The following is a 15,962-nucleotide window of genomic DNA, read 5'->3' on the forward strand; positions in this document are numbered from 1 at the left end:
TTGCCATGACTGAAAGCAACATTCCCCACTCATTCAATCATGAGTATACTTCTAATGATGAAGACATCCAATGTAAAAGCAGAAATTCAAACAATCTGGATATTTTACCTGAGTGGTTCCATCATGTGGATATAAATCATACATTCAATAAATTTGTTCATGCCTTAGATAAGAGCTTATTAAGTGCTGGCATCATTATAGGTGCTAGAGATTCACCAAATAGACAAACTCCTTATGTTCAAGTAGCCTGCATTCTAATGGCAAGAATCAGAAAACAAATCAATTAACTATAAATAAAATACCAGATTGTGATAAGTGCTCTGAAGCAAAAAGCAGAATGATGACAGAGAGAGTGAGTGGAGGACCGCTTTAGATAGAGATGCCAGGGGAAGTGAGTCTGAAGAGGTGGTATTTAAGCTCAGATCTAAATAATATGAACGAACAGGTTAGAGGGGAAGAATAGGTTATGGAGGGAACACAGTGCAAAGTCTCAGACAAGCGTGACCTTTATGTGTTCAAGGAACAAAGAGAAGGCCAGAGAGGTTGAAACCCAGTGATTGAGGGGATGATGGTATAAGCTGAGATCTCACAGGTAGCAGGGGCATGTGATGTAGTGCCTTCCCAGTCGTGGTGAGGATTCAGTCCAAGTGCAGTAGGAAGCTCTTAGTGGGCCTTAATCAGAGACTGGCATGATGTGACTTGTATTACTAAAGACTTGTTGGTTGCTGGGGAAGAACTAGTTAGGAGGCTCTGGTGAAGACTGGACTGAAGTGCGTTGGAATGGAGAGACAGAGAAATAGGTGGATTCAGGGCATGTTTTACAGATGGCATTAATAGCTCTTACTGAGGAAGTGAGTGTTGAGTGGCAGAGGTCAAGGGTGATCCTTAGGTTTTTAGCTTAAGCAACAAGGTGAATGGTGTAGTGCCTGTTACTGAGATGGGGGAAGGCTGGGAGGAGAGCATGGGTTTTTTTTTTTTTTTTTTTTTTTTTTTTTTTGCGGGGCAGGGGTGAGGTAGGGGAGGTACTAGGGAAGAGAATAGCAGATAGGAGTACATTATTCTGTTTTAAACATGTGGAATTCCAAATGCTTATTAGATGTCTAATCATCTGTGCAGTTTTCTAGAGTACAGTGATATAGTATATACCTGTATCACTGAGGAACAGATTTGGTCTCAGTTAAGAAAATAAACAAATAGAAGTGGCTTAAACAGAAAGGGGCTGAGTTTCTTCACGTACAGAGATGTGGCACAGAGATGGTGCTCAGTTGTGTCATCAAAGACGCCTAATCTTTGTAGTCCTCTACTCTGCTATTCTTAGCTTTTTGGTCATTGCCTGTGACTACAAGACAGTGGCTGCAGCTCTAGACTTCAGTGTCCACATTTAAGCCAAGATGAAATGGGAAGAGTGGTGCCAGAAAAGTTTTTCATTTTTCTTTTTTTTAACTAAGAAAGCAAAAGTTTTCCTTTAGAAGCTCTCATCAGAGACTTGCACTTATTCTCATTGACCAGAACTGTGTCACGTGGCAACTGTTAGCTGCAAGGGAGCCTAGAAAAGAGAGTATTTAGCTGGGCACATTGATGCCCTGTACAAAGTTAGGATTGTGTTAGCAAGAGAGAATGGGTACTTAACACTGGATAGGCAATTAACAATGCCTGCCATTCCAGGATATTCAAATTTAGAACGTCTGGGGGAAGGAGAAGGTGGGGAGACAGATGGTGCGACACATTCTAACAGAGGCTGGGGCTGTATAAAAGCCACCATAGACATAAGGAGACAGCTCAAGAATGGACTGAGTGGGGCTTCCTGTTCCTCCTCAATTCTTACAGAATATCTTTTCTATCACCATTTACCTCATGACAGATTAATGGAAGCAACAGATGTGGGTCACTCTGCCTTCAGAGACTGCCCTTTAGGCACCTCTGTATGGAATAAAGTAGCATATTATTTTCAAAGGTAACTGTAAAGGTCTTCACTTTCTCAAATGTCATAATTTCCCTTATCTGGGGACCCCATGTATTCTTGGAGTCAGAATGGTTTTGGGTAACATAGCTTTCTCCAGTTGCTGGTTGAAATGATCGTTTCTGCACACACACACACACACACACACACACACCCCGAACCCCTCCAGTTCTATCCCACATCAGGCTCACTGCCATGCTCATCACACAGGTCAGAACAAGAGTGGAGAGCAGGCCTAGTTACCTTGAGCTTGGATATAATACAGTATGTCACTCCCCATTATGGAAATTATCATTAATTATTAACAGGAACATCTTTGACATGATGCACTATCTACATTGTCACTGCCAAGAATGGGACAGTGAGTAATGGATGCCCCTTGGATGGAATACAGCAAAGTGCAAAGTAGAAAGGAAGCTCAGAGATTTAGAAAAGAAGCACAGAGCATCACATGCCTTGGTGTCTCTCCCTCTCTTTCTTTAAACATACACACACACACGCATGCTCTAAAAAGTGAAAAAACAGTCATTTACCAAGCTGGAAACAAACACAGTATATTCTTAAATTCTAGAAAACAAGATATTTTGTGCTTCCTTTTTGTTTTCATCTAATCCTTTGAACCTGGTATTATATGTAGGGTCTGCTCAAGACAAAGTTAATCTTTGGAGCTATCTATTTCTTTAATGTACTTTTTGACATGCTTTTAGGGCAGTCTTTTCTATGTGTCTAGGGCCTCTCCTGGTGTATGCTGCACCTTTGAACTTTCCCAACTAACTTCCCCGCAACCAGCACCAGAACAAGAACTCCAGAAGTATGTAGTCAGAGTTGGTGTAGAGGCTTACTCACACTATCAAGAACCTAGACTCCTTCTAGACTCTGCTTCACCATCCTTGACTTGACTGTTTCTTCATAGTTGCAGCATAGCTGCTACAGCTCCAAATATCCCATCCACTTTCAAAACAGAAAGTAGGACAAAGAGTGATACCAACAGCATTATTTATTAAAAAGCTTCCCCATAAATTCCCAAACTGTAAAGAAAGCTGGGGAAAAGAGTATTTGGTTTAACAGAACTTGAGATCTAGAAGCTAGAACAAAGGAGGGACTAGATTAACGTCCCCACTTAGCTTGATGATAACTATATTGATGATCACGAGTCATGGGTGACAAATTCATTCTACCACGTCGACGGCAAGTGACCCTTCCATCACAGATGCATATCATAGTGGGAACACTAGGCTTGAAGGCAGCCTGGTGAGGGATGTGGGTCCTTTCAAGTCAGACCTTGTAAACTTCTGCTGTGCATAAGATTAGAACTTCCACCATGACTTCATTTTCTGTGAACTTTCGCAATAAATCAGTGGCTCCTATTCAGGGTCTTTGGGAGCATCTATCACCCTGAGAAAGGCAGGAAAGATATCTGCTCCCAGAGTCCATCTTTTTTCTAAAGGAGGATGTAATACTCTGACACAGGGTATAATATTTGCTCTTAGCTGGAAGCAGGCAATTAACCTATTTTATCATAAAATGTCAAAAACAATGTTAATATAATCATCCGGGTTAAAATAAAAATAAAAACTGCCACTATATTCAGAGCAGCACTGCATTCTTTCCTCATAAACTAATGGTTATTTATTCCTGTCCTTTTACCTCTTCACACTCCTTTTTAAACTGGTGTTATCGGTGTGAAAGCTGTATCTGGTTATTAAAATCATCATGGATCTTCTTTGGTTGTTTTTTCCCTTATTTAAAAAAATGTGGTATAATTTATATACAGCGAATTCCTCAGATCTTAATTATACCATTCAGGAAATTTTACTGAACGTATGTCAAGGCACAGAACATTTATACCACCCCTGAAAGTTCCTTTATGCCCCTTTCCCATCATTCCTACCCCCTTTCTCCTCACGGAAGCAACCACTAATCTGATTTCTATCATTAAACGTTAGTCTTGCCTATTTTAGAATTTCATATAAATGGAATCATTCAGAATCCCTTTTTATTTAGTTGGTTGGTTTCTTTCACTAAACATAATAAGTTTTGCGATTGATCCATGTTGTTACATGGGTCTGTAAATTGTTCCTTTTTATTACTTCTTAGTATTTGATTGTATGAATGTACCACAATTTATGTACCCAATATCCTGATGATGGACAACTGGTTTGTGTCCAGCTTTGGGCTACTGTGAATAGAGCTGCTATGAACATTTATGTACAAGGCTTTTTGTGTACAGATATTTTGATTTCTCTTCAATAAAGAACTAGAAATAGAATTGCTGTGTTATAGGGTATTTTAAAGAAATTTCAAAACAGCTTTCCAAAGTTGTATCACTTTATACTCTCACCAGAAATGTGTGAGAGTTCCAGTTGCTCCATATCCTCACTAATATTTGAGATTATGTGTATGTTTAATTTATGCTGGGTGAGTTTTGGTATTTCATGATTTCAATTTGTGTTGCACTGATGACCAGTAATATTAAATATGTTTTCATGTGCTTATTGGCTATGTGCATATCTTCTTTTATAAATTATCTGTTCAGTACTTTTGCCTGATTTTTTATTGAGTTGTCTTTCTATCATTGAGTTGCAGGAGTTCTTTATATATTCTGGATACAAGTTTTTTGTCAAGTAAATGTTTTGTGAATATTTCCTCTTAGTCTATGGCTTTACTATTCATCTCCTTTACAGTGATTTTGATAAGCAGAACCTTTAATTTAAACAATTCCAAGTTGTCAAGTTTTTCTTTTATGTTTCATGCTTTCTATTTCTTCTCTAAGAAGTATCGCTTACCTCAAGTTCACAAAGATACTCTCCTATTTCTTCTAATGACTCTATTGTTTTTACTTTCATGTCTATGTTTTGTTTCACCTCGAATTGATTTTTCTGTCTATGGTGTGAGGTAGAGGTCCAGCTGTTTTTTCTTTACTCAGCTGTGCAATATGATAATACTTGGAAAATCTGGTAAGCTTTCAAAATCAGAGATAGTCTTGGTTTCTGGTGCACTCACCTATGGCTAGTGGGATAGAGAATGTGTATATTTTAGTGACTAAGAACATGTTGGGATCACTTCCAGTTGCTATGTGATGTTTGCAAATTAATCATCTCTCTGTATTTCTTTATTTATAAAATAGCAGTATTTGGTCATAGATAGTTCATATTAATTTATTCATATTAATTTTCTATCTGTAAAGTAACAGTTGTACCTGTCTTAAGGGGTTAATATGAAGATGAAAAGAATTTGTGCGTGTGAAGTACTTGAAAAAATACATGTATACATAACACATATTTAGATATAAATTATTATATATAGTATTATATATGATGAAATAATATATAATATTATATATATATGTAATGAAATGATTAAATTTCCCCCCTTGATCTTTCTTCTAGACTGGCCATCATTGAGTGCTTACTATGGGAGAACCTGTGTTGGGTACTAGATACGGCACAGTAAACAGGACAGATGTGATCCCTGCTCTCCTGAAGCTTTCAGTTTCATGTAGGAGAAAGGCATTAAGCAATTCCAAGTAGTCAGGGAAAGCCTTTTGGAAGAAGTGAAATTTCAAGTGGGCCAGAAAAGAAGTGTATGAAACAATCTAATTGACAGCTCATTAGGAACAGGAATTACATATGCATATTATTCCCCCCAACATCAAGCTGAGTGATGGCCTAGAGAAGATTAAATGCTCTTTGAGAATCTATGTCACTAAAGGGGAAAGAGGCAAAAAACAGTGCCTACGAATTAGGTGTTTCCTGAATGAATGATTGACTGAAGGAATGAAAGAAATATATTTACTGGGCACCTAAAACACTAGGCAGCATCAAGATATGGTGGGTCTCTCAGATGTCAATCCTGAGTTTCTCATTCATTCAAGACATATATTAGGAGACTATTGTGTGCCTCAGTTACTAAGACAATGCCTGAATCCCTTCTCCTCCCAGAGGAGTCAGGAGGGCTGCCCTGGACAGATTCTTGCAGCTGGAGTGAGCATGGATGGTACAGGCAGAGGAAGAGTCTCTTACCTGAAGCTGTAGGATTTGCTGAAATCAGAGGAGGCTTCCCGTAGAGGAGGGTGTGGAGGCCTGTAAGCCAGAGGAGGATAACCTAGACAACTCTCTGTACACTAAGGAGGAGAATGGGAGCAAGGGAGCCGAGAGCAAGCAGGTTGGGTCATTGCAGGTTCATCCTGGACCAGTGGCCATGCCTGCTCACTTCATCTTCACTCAGGTCCGGCAGGGCCACCTGCATCTGAAGTTCATCATGCAGTGTGGGAAAAAATGGAGGAGAGAAAGAAGCAAATGGGGGAGCTCTGTTGAAAGCCGCCTAACAGATTATTCTCTAATATTGCCTGGAGAAGGGGGTACATGAGCTAAATACTGAAGTATCCTATGAATTCTCTGAGTGAAAACAAGTGTAAAGAACAGAAGGAATGCTTGGAAGAAGTGTGAGAGAACATGGAATATTGCTTCTCTAATAATTTGTCCTGAGTCTGACATCTATGAATGCTAGAATCTCTGACTTTTTTTCCTTTTTTTAAAATTGAAGAATAGTCAATTTACAATGTTGTGTTAATTTCCAGTGCATAGCATAGTGATTCATTTATATATATATATATATTCTTTTTCATTATAGGCCACTACAAGGTATTGAATATAGTTCCCTCTGCTATACAGTAGGGCCTTGTTTTTATCTCTTTTAGATATAGCATCTCTAAATTTAGCTGGACCGTTTTGGGAGGTAATTACATTTTTGGTCTGCACTGCCTCTTGGGATAATGAATTTCCATTAGGCTTCTGCTCATTGTGAAAGACATACTTCCTTTTATTTGTTCCAAATTTCTCTAAGTGCTTCCTAGTTTAATATTCCCTTCCTATTGCTACATTTTCCTTTTTAGCCTAAATTAAGGCTCTAGCTTCATAGAGGTGCACCTAAAATGTGTGTGTGTATATATATGTGTAGATATATACATATATATATGGAATTTTTAAAAATTGGGCTACATTTATTAAAGTAGAAAATGAAAATTAGCTTACTTAAGGAGGAAATAGAAAATAATTTTACTTGAAATATATTTAGATTGTAAAGTTTTATGTAAACTTTTATAAAGTTCAAAAACTAAAGGACAGTCAATTATATTTTCTCTTCGGAAAATAATCAATTGTTAAAGAATTAAGGCTTAAAAGAGAAGATCTGCTTTTTATTTACATATTTAAATAGATTTGTTTCAAAATGTGTCATTCAAGAAATAATGGTGAAAATCAAGATTACCATGAAGCTTACATGGGATTTTGAGTTAACCACCCAAACTAATTAAGCAAAATTATCCTAATTTGTTTATTATGTTAATGATCTGAATTAATTTATAGTAATTTAGCATGTATTACTAAAGATTTATTATGTTTCCTACTAAATGACTTAAGAGCTATAAATCCCATGGTTAAATGTAATTAGTGGAGACATATTTATCGAAAGGGATAATTACATCTGATAAAAGTTCTTCAGTTAGGCTTAATTAAAACAGATTATTCCCCCATAAATGAAAAGTAAATATGGTAATTACTGGGTAGATTTTCATAGCAAAAATGAGTATCTCAGCATTTAAATTTTCTGAAAGGGGTGGTAAAGCAAACTATGTTACTGATTACTTCCCAATAAAGTATGATTAATAATCCCTGGGAAACAGGCATTTTCTAGGAGTAAACATTTTGCTACTAAATTACTAAAGGGGGATTTCTGCTTAGGAAAATCTGTCATTAACTCGGTGCTAAAGTGGACTGTGGCTATTTTTGAACATAATGAATTATGTTTTAAAGAAATTTCATTTTTTTTCTTGTGAAGATTATATCTTGCTCAGCTAAATAGCAGTGTTAGGGGAAAAAAAAATGACTTAATCACTCTGAATCATTTTTTTCTACAGTAACCTGGGCTGGGCATGGTTATTTCAAGTCCTGACATTCAGAACATGTTCAAGATATGTAAGTACACATGGAGAGTTTACTTTGTAAACATATTTAATTACAGGTGTGCATGCATATGAAAGTGTTAAACTATATATAGGGCATATTTTAGATTATTTTATATATAATCAGTATTTTTCCAATAGAAGCACGATTACTGAAAAATTCCACGTTACCTTTTTAAAGCACTTTCAGTACATTGTTAGTTCATTAGATCATTCTATCCCCTAAGGAAGCAGATAAAGCGGGGGTTATTGGCTTCAGAGAGACCAAGTTCAAAGTGACATTTTGACCTTACTGCATCATTTTTCCTGCAATATCATTAAGGTATAGAAGTATCTGAAAATGATGAGAAGATTGGCTACAGGCTACTGTTAAGTACAAACTGGTACGTACAAACTCATCTCTGTAGCGTGGTCATTTGGAAAGTGTTAAGTTCATAGTACGGTTTTAGTGTTAAAACAAATGGTAAAACAAACAAGCCGGGTATGGTGGGTCCCCTTTAGAGGAGAGTAGCCAGGATGACTATCTACAGACCAGATGATCAGTGGCATTCAGTGGTTTGCAAATGGACAGTTTTTAGAAGGATGAAGGCAGACAGGCACCTTCTCCCACTATCTGCCACTTGGTGGAGCCGAAACTTATATTCTGGCTGTTCTGATAGTCTCACTCCTAGGTTTTTGCCATATTTAAATACGTGCCTTTCTCTGGAGACCTCAAAGTATTATCACGGACAGGACTGCATTTCTCCTTACAATATCCTTTTGCATTCTATATAGCTCGGGTGATTTATCAAAGTCAGTAGCTTTGGCTAATATATGCTCTGTCCTCCCAGAGTTACATAAATGCCTAAGCACAGGAGCTAAGAGAAACCCATGCTGCGAGCGCTATAAAACTGAAGGACTTTTAAGAAAGATCTCAAGCAGAGACTCTCTTCTTTTGTGCGTGGCTTTGAAAGGGCTGTTTTGTTCTCCTCCCACCCAAGATTAATTGAATTAATATTTTTAAATGTATACCGAATGCTACACATTAGGCAATTCCATTTTAATCAACATCTGCATTCATTTCAGAGACCTGTTCAATTTGTATTGTTGAAAAATGTTGGGTTGTATTGGTCCAATGCAACTGAAGGACATTGCAAACATTTTCACAAAATATAGTGTAAGGATCAATATAACAAGCCCAAAGAGTGTCTCGATTCTTTGGACATATTAGAAATTGAGTAGTACCATTTGTGGTGCCTCTATGTGAATTCACCCTGTGACTCTCAGGGCATTTTTTTTTTTAATGTAGAGATGTTGGCTATATTTGCAGAACTGGTAACTGAATCCTTAAGAATTTTAATTGTGTGCATAAAAGCCACACCGAATCAGACATACACCTGCGACTGGGACTATAAGTGTCAGGTGCAAATTCAGTGCATGTGAGTGAGAATAAACAAACCCCCCTGTATTTTGAAAAGTCAAAATGTGACTTAAAAGACTTTAATTACTGATGAGTTATTTGAGGGCAGCATTGTGTGTGGGGAAAGCCTGATAAGCGCTTTGGTTGGAAGGAGTAGGTGAGCGTACACAACTTCTATCTGTGCCAACCCCCTACCCCTGTACCTGTGCATCAGGGTTCCATGGCTTTTTCATAATAAATCTAACTTTATTCATGTAAAATGATGACAGTTAAATAAATACAAGAATTTCCGTAGGGGTTGTAGAGTTGTATCATGGTCAAGGGTAGGAAAAACAGAGCCAGAGAGCCTTTGTTCAAGTGTGGTTTCACCAGGTATCAGCTGTCTGCTCTTGGATAAAGTTCCCGAACACCCTATGCCTTGTTTTGGTCATTTGCAGAATATGGGTAATGTTAGTGCATACTTCATAGGTTTGTGTGACAGTTAAGCAATTTTAGATATCATTATTAATCCAGGTAGATTTAGGATTAGATTTATTTACATTTGGCTGATGTTTACATGTTCCTGCAAGATTTTGTGTTCAGAGGTACAGGTATACTTTTTGGGCTTGACTTAATATAATATATGCTAAATGATGTGAACAGGTTGCTTTTGACTCCAGACTGAATGCATCCGGCTGGCATTCATTATTCTGTTATATTACCCTGTTATCCTGACAGCTTTCATTATTCTGTTACATTACCCGACTGTCCACAGGGCTTTCACTTTGAGTAGGATGTGCACCTGGTAAGTTAATGGTATGAATGATTATTAACAAAAGAAATCTGTGTCCACCAAAAGCTACCATGTGCTGAGTGTCCAGACAAGAGCCCCATTTTTGATCCATTTTGCTCTCCTGCTTTATATTCATGATTTACTTTAGTGTATTTTGATTCTGAATTCCAAAGGATCAATGTCATTATCGTTAAAGTAAATAAAGTATGTCTAATCTGCTCTACTTTTTCATAGAAGATAAACCAGTTTTTGGAGCTTTTTTCTTTGCATTTGCTCATTGACTTTGGAAACAGCAAAAATTAATGATGACAGACCATGGCTTACAGCCTAAGGGTATATTCTCAACTGTTGCCTATAACATTTTAATATTATCTTCAAATTTGACTAAATCATCTACTAGTTAAAAATAGACATTTCAGTTGAATATTTTTTCTTCTTTAATCACTAACCCTTTCCTGTAACTGCCTTTACAGTCTCAGACAGTAAGTAAACCCCCTCTCTCCAAGGGAAAAATGCCCAATACTTCTACAGGTTAAGGAACTGATTAGTTATCCATGAATTTGAAAATGCATTATGCATTAATTTATTTATCCTTTCGAAGTTCAGCTTCTGTCTCTGGGATGCTTTTTCCCCAATCTAATTTTTTTTTAAAACAAAATCCAAATACATAGAGCGTGATTGAATACCACTTAATCAGGGAATCATGACCTCTTGGTGTTTTTATTTCTTTATGGTGAAAGTAAGGAGCATGTGGATTCTTTTTTTTAGCTCTATAATTCCGTCTAAACCAAGTGCTTCCACTTTAAATATGAAATTACTGCAGTAACTTTCCCTAAAGTTAACAGTGGAGTATATGAAGGGGAAAGAATGTGCAATTTGTTAAAAGTAATTCCAACTGTTTTATTGCCTTCCAATCCAAGATAATTGCGTATACAGAAATTCATTTAAATTATTGACATTAATTCACTAACTAGAACTTTAAATAATAATTTCATGAAAAAGAAAATTCAGTGAAGTCTCAGAAATAAACAAGATTTAACAACTTATTAGAACTGTTTCTACATTATTATGAATCAAAACCACATTTCTGTAATTTTGGCAGCAACAATGTTCTTTTTACAGAGTATGGAGTTAAAATATCATGTATAAGATGGGGCTTAGTAACTACATATTTTAGCTCTTATTAAAACAACTGTATGGACAGATAGATTTTTTCCTCTTGTTTTTGTCCTTTATACGGTCTATTTTCAGAACTTGTAAACTGAGACCTTATCATAACACATTCACTCCAGAGAAGGAGCCTGTGGTCATTTTGTGATTCTTTCATTTTATTCAACAAGCATTTAAGCACCTACTATGATAGTCACGTTTCCAGGTGCTGGGATATGGTGCTAAATGCAAACTGATCCCTGTCCCCATGGGGTGTAACAGGTGAGAAAGGGAGACAAACGATAAAACATATATAAAGTCATCTCAGCGAGTGCAGAGTCCTGTGGGAAAAATGAAGCTAGAGATGGGGACTGGAGTGGTTTGTGGGGAAAAGGCCACAGAGGGAGGTGTCTCTGAGGAGATGACAGTTAAGCCAAAAGATGGGAAAAACCAACCATCGGGGGATGTGTGGTCCCAGCACTGAGGCAGGGAACACGTTGGTGCGTTTGAGAACTGGAGAAAAGCTCATGTGGCTGCAGCACAGTGAGAAGGGGCAGTGGCAGGAGGAAGATCAGCGGGTGCTGGTGGGCCTGTGGTCAGGAGTCTAGACTTTATTCTCAGAGTCATGGAAACACATTGGGAGTTTTGAGTAGATGATTGACCTGTGAATGGATTTACCTTTTAAGATCATTCTGACTCTCAGGTGGAAAATGGAGTTGGCAGGGGAGGGACAAGAATGAAAGCAGAGTGTAAGACAGCCCCTGAACAAGAGGCTCATTGTTGTAACTGTCTCTACCCAGCAGCTTCATTTACAGAGACAGCATGGCTCCTAGTCTGACTTCATAGTAACAGACATTGTTCAGAAAAGCTGGGAAATATTTGGAACCTACTTCCCTCTGATCTCCAAGCAAGGGCCATTTAACTGCAGAAGGGTGAGAGTAATCTTGACCCCCAGGATGGGCAAGACATGACACTGAATCAAGCCTATTTTAATGTTACTCTTGCCTTGATTATGTGCCGCTGTTCTCCAAGAGGAACAACGCTTACGCTTAGCCTGATGAGTTCCTCCCAGGTAGACACGGTAAACTGGTTAACTTGTGAATCTCAAAACCTTTCATTGGTTCCTGGCACATGGAAGTGCTGACTGGTTGAAAGAACCACCACATACGATGTAACTGAGCTTCGATCTCTACTCCAGCTGCTAACGCAAGGGTGTGTTTCATCTTGTGTCTCAGTCCTATCATGAAACTCTGTTTGTAACACTCTCCTCTTCAGTGTTTAGTACCTGCTCAGGTCTGAACCATCATCTTGCCTCAAACTTTTCTTTCAGGGAGTGAATCTCAGTCATGGCTTCTGGGATATCCCTGACTGCTGGCCACCTCGGGTTTTTTCTTCCTTCCCTCCCCTTCCTCCTGACCAGCAGACCTACCTGACACTTTTCTTTGTAACCTCATCAGGAGCACTGCAGGTACCTGGCAGGTCCTATGAGACTCCTTGCTCTCCAGGTCTGCAGACATCTGACCTGACTCACAGCCAGCCCAGCCTCTGGTCCATCAAGTCCATTCTATTGGGACACAGTCTAAAACAGTAAATTCAGTAATAGGGTCATAACTTTTAAATTGGTATTTCTGTTCAGGCTTCTACAGTGAAGTGACCCTGTAAATGAACAATTTTCTTCAGTCCACATGCAGTACCCAAGATTGATGAATCATATTTATTCTCAACATTAACAAATATTTTCAAATGGAAGCATCAGAATTCACAGCTGAGCTCTGTTCTATGACCCATGGTTTGAGCAGAAAAGAATTTCATGTGAAGAAATTTCAAGGCCAGTTTTCAGAATAGGTCAACACATACAATTTCAAGACACATTCATTTTTGAGACTGGGAAGAGGGTAAGAAATAAAGAACAAGGCAGAGACAATTCCCACTGAAGCTTCTCTCTTGAGTTGACCCATGAGAAAATATTTAACCTGTTGAATAACAGTGGAAAGACTGGGCAGGGAATGAATAAATTGCCAGGACTATGGAAGACCAGGTAGCTCTCTGAGCATTCAGAAGAAGTTCCAATTCAATTTAGCAAGCTCACAGAATGGTTAAGAGCTTGAGCTCCAGAGATTGACTTTCTGAGCTCTTAGTGCTGCTAGCTGCTAGATGTGTCACCACGGACAACTTACTGAACTTCTTTGTGCCTCAGTTTCCTTGGTAAAAAACTGGGATGATAATAGTACCTCACTATCAGGATTATGAGGTTGAAATGAGTCAATCATTCTAAGTGTTTAAGCACAGAGAATGGCACAGCAAGTGGCAGCCTTGGGCTTTGTTATCATCATTCCCGTACTTTCCTCATCTCCAGTGCTGTTGCTCCAGACCACGCTACAGTTGTCACCTGGAATATGGCATGTGTTGGACAATAATACTACAGGAAACCCTTCATCAGTCACTCAGCATCTGCCCTTGCCTCACTTAAACCCTTTCCTCTCGGCACAGCCCGAGCTACCTTTTATGAATGAGCTGATGTGTCACTTCCAGGTGAAAATCCTTAACAGTAGTTGCCCATAACCGTAGGATCAAGTCAGACTCCTTCATCAAGCGGTGCTATTATTTAAAGCAGCCGATCCATACTTGACTACGTGGTCCTAATCACAATCTCCGTAACTTGTTAATGGTCTGATCATTTAATGTGTGTCTGTGACCTCCCTAATCTGGTCAGGGAAGAGTCTTCTGTTCCATTTCTAGTGTCTAGCACAGTGCCTGCCACTTGGCAGATGCTTAGTAAATATTTGTTGAGATATCCACGAAGTATGAAGAAGAATTGTTGAATGAATGGATGTTACCAATTCCAAAGAGAGTATGAGACAACTTTGATGCGTGGTACAATGGAAATTTCCCTTATGGTTGAGTCTTACACAGTTTTGACGTAAACTCTTCTTTTAATTCTTTGTAACTGTCACATAGTGGGAATGCAATGGGGAAAAAAAGACAGAGAAATAGCAGAAGGAAAGAACAGTCACGAAAGCAAATTAAATTATTGAAAAACACAAAATAGTTCTACTGAACATTTAAAGGATGTGATTTTGAAAAACTAGTGTTTTTTTTCCTTTTTTGCCAAGTTTCTAATGGATTTTGAATTTCAAGTCTGCTGATAATGTTTTATGGTGAAGGCATTTTCTTTTATTTTTCTACCTTTTTCAAAAAAGCTTTAGAGTCTACAGTTATCCCACAAGTATAAATCTATGCCCAGCATAAATAGGGGAAAACATGGAGGCCAAATTATTTTTTTTTTACAACACTAAAAACCAGTACCCTCTGCCTAGAGATTATATAAATTTCTAAATTTTGTCTTTTGTTTATATATTAAGTTTTTGACTAAGAAATAAGTGGTATCTACTAATTCATTTATTCTCTTATTCATTTGTCCAAAAAAGATTTACTAAGTTCCTAATGGACCAATCACCATGTTAGGTTGGGCTAAATTTGCGCTTGAGGTGCAGAGCACATCTTAATGGGTGACCAATACTTGCTGGTAATTTTTTTAAGTAGCAACTCTTTTGCTGTAAATTCAAAATGCACAACACCTTTTAAATTCCTTGTTCACTGTTAGTATTTTAAAGCTTAAAGTAATCAGTGTGTGTGTGTGTTGAGGTGGGACTGGGAGAGATTAGAAGAAACTTCAGTTCCGTCTTTGAACTGGAAGTATTTATACGGCACACTGCTGAGCAGCGTCACTGGTGACCACATAGTCCAGAGTAGCATAAGGCACAGCTGTTCCCCTTCCCTTGAATAATTTCCTAAGAGAAAGAGCTGACTCTGTTTCTTTCAGCTGTATTCCTTTGGATGCAGATATGCTGAAATCCAAGATTTTTTAAGCTTGAAATTAGTGGGCAAGTTAATCTCTCTTACCTTTAGTACTGTAGAAAATCCTCAAGTGCATGGTACAGACCTCTGATCCAGAGTAAGCAATGCTTAAATCTAGCATCTGTCTCTAGACTTCTCCCGCAGCCTTGACTCTTGATGACTTCAGGCGGCGCTGAGCTGAATTACCCCCTTGCTGGTGAGGGGGTTTCTTGCTCAAACGCATGGTAGAAACTGTCAAGTTTCCTTCTCCCCCAATAACCTAATCGTATGCCCTGACATTACTTAAACAGTGATAGAATTTTGTTGAAGCACATGGTTTGACAAGCAGCCAGAACAGATAATGGGCATCCCATGAGGAGTATTGTGGGTGAAGTTGACGAAGATAATTTTCAGTAATTGAAGCTGTGGCTGTGGATTACCCCACTTGCATTTCAACTCATCAACACAATCAAGTGCTGGGAAAGGGCAGTGCTCAGTGGTTGACAGTCTTTAGCATCCCCGAGAATCTCCTGTGGAACTTGTTGGTTCAGATCAGCAGTGGTATCATCCCTCAACCCCCTGCCCAAAGATACATCTTTACTAGGTCAGAGCTGGGGGCCAGGACTTTATTTGGTGAGCAAGCATCCCAGGATATAGTAATTTAATACCAGTGCTGGCAATGGGGTCTTCCCTAAAGATAGATTATTTTATTACATATTTGTATTATAATGCATATATTATACATCTGTTACATATGAAATATCTCCCTGTTTGCATTGGCTATCAGGAAACTGAAAAGAGTAACGGGAATACCTCCCGTTCACTTTTTATTTTAACGCCATCTCATTTGAGTTAATGAGAGACGGTATAGCCAAGTGGTTAA

The sequence above is a fragment of the Vicugna pacos genome, chromosome 17 (genome assembly GCF_048564905.1).
Source record: "Vicugna pacos chromosome 17, VicPac4, whole genome shotgun sequence".
Lineage (NCBI taxonomy): Eukaryota > Metazoa > Chordata > Mammalia > Artiodactyla > Camelidae > Vicugna > Vicugna pacos.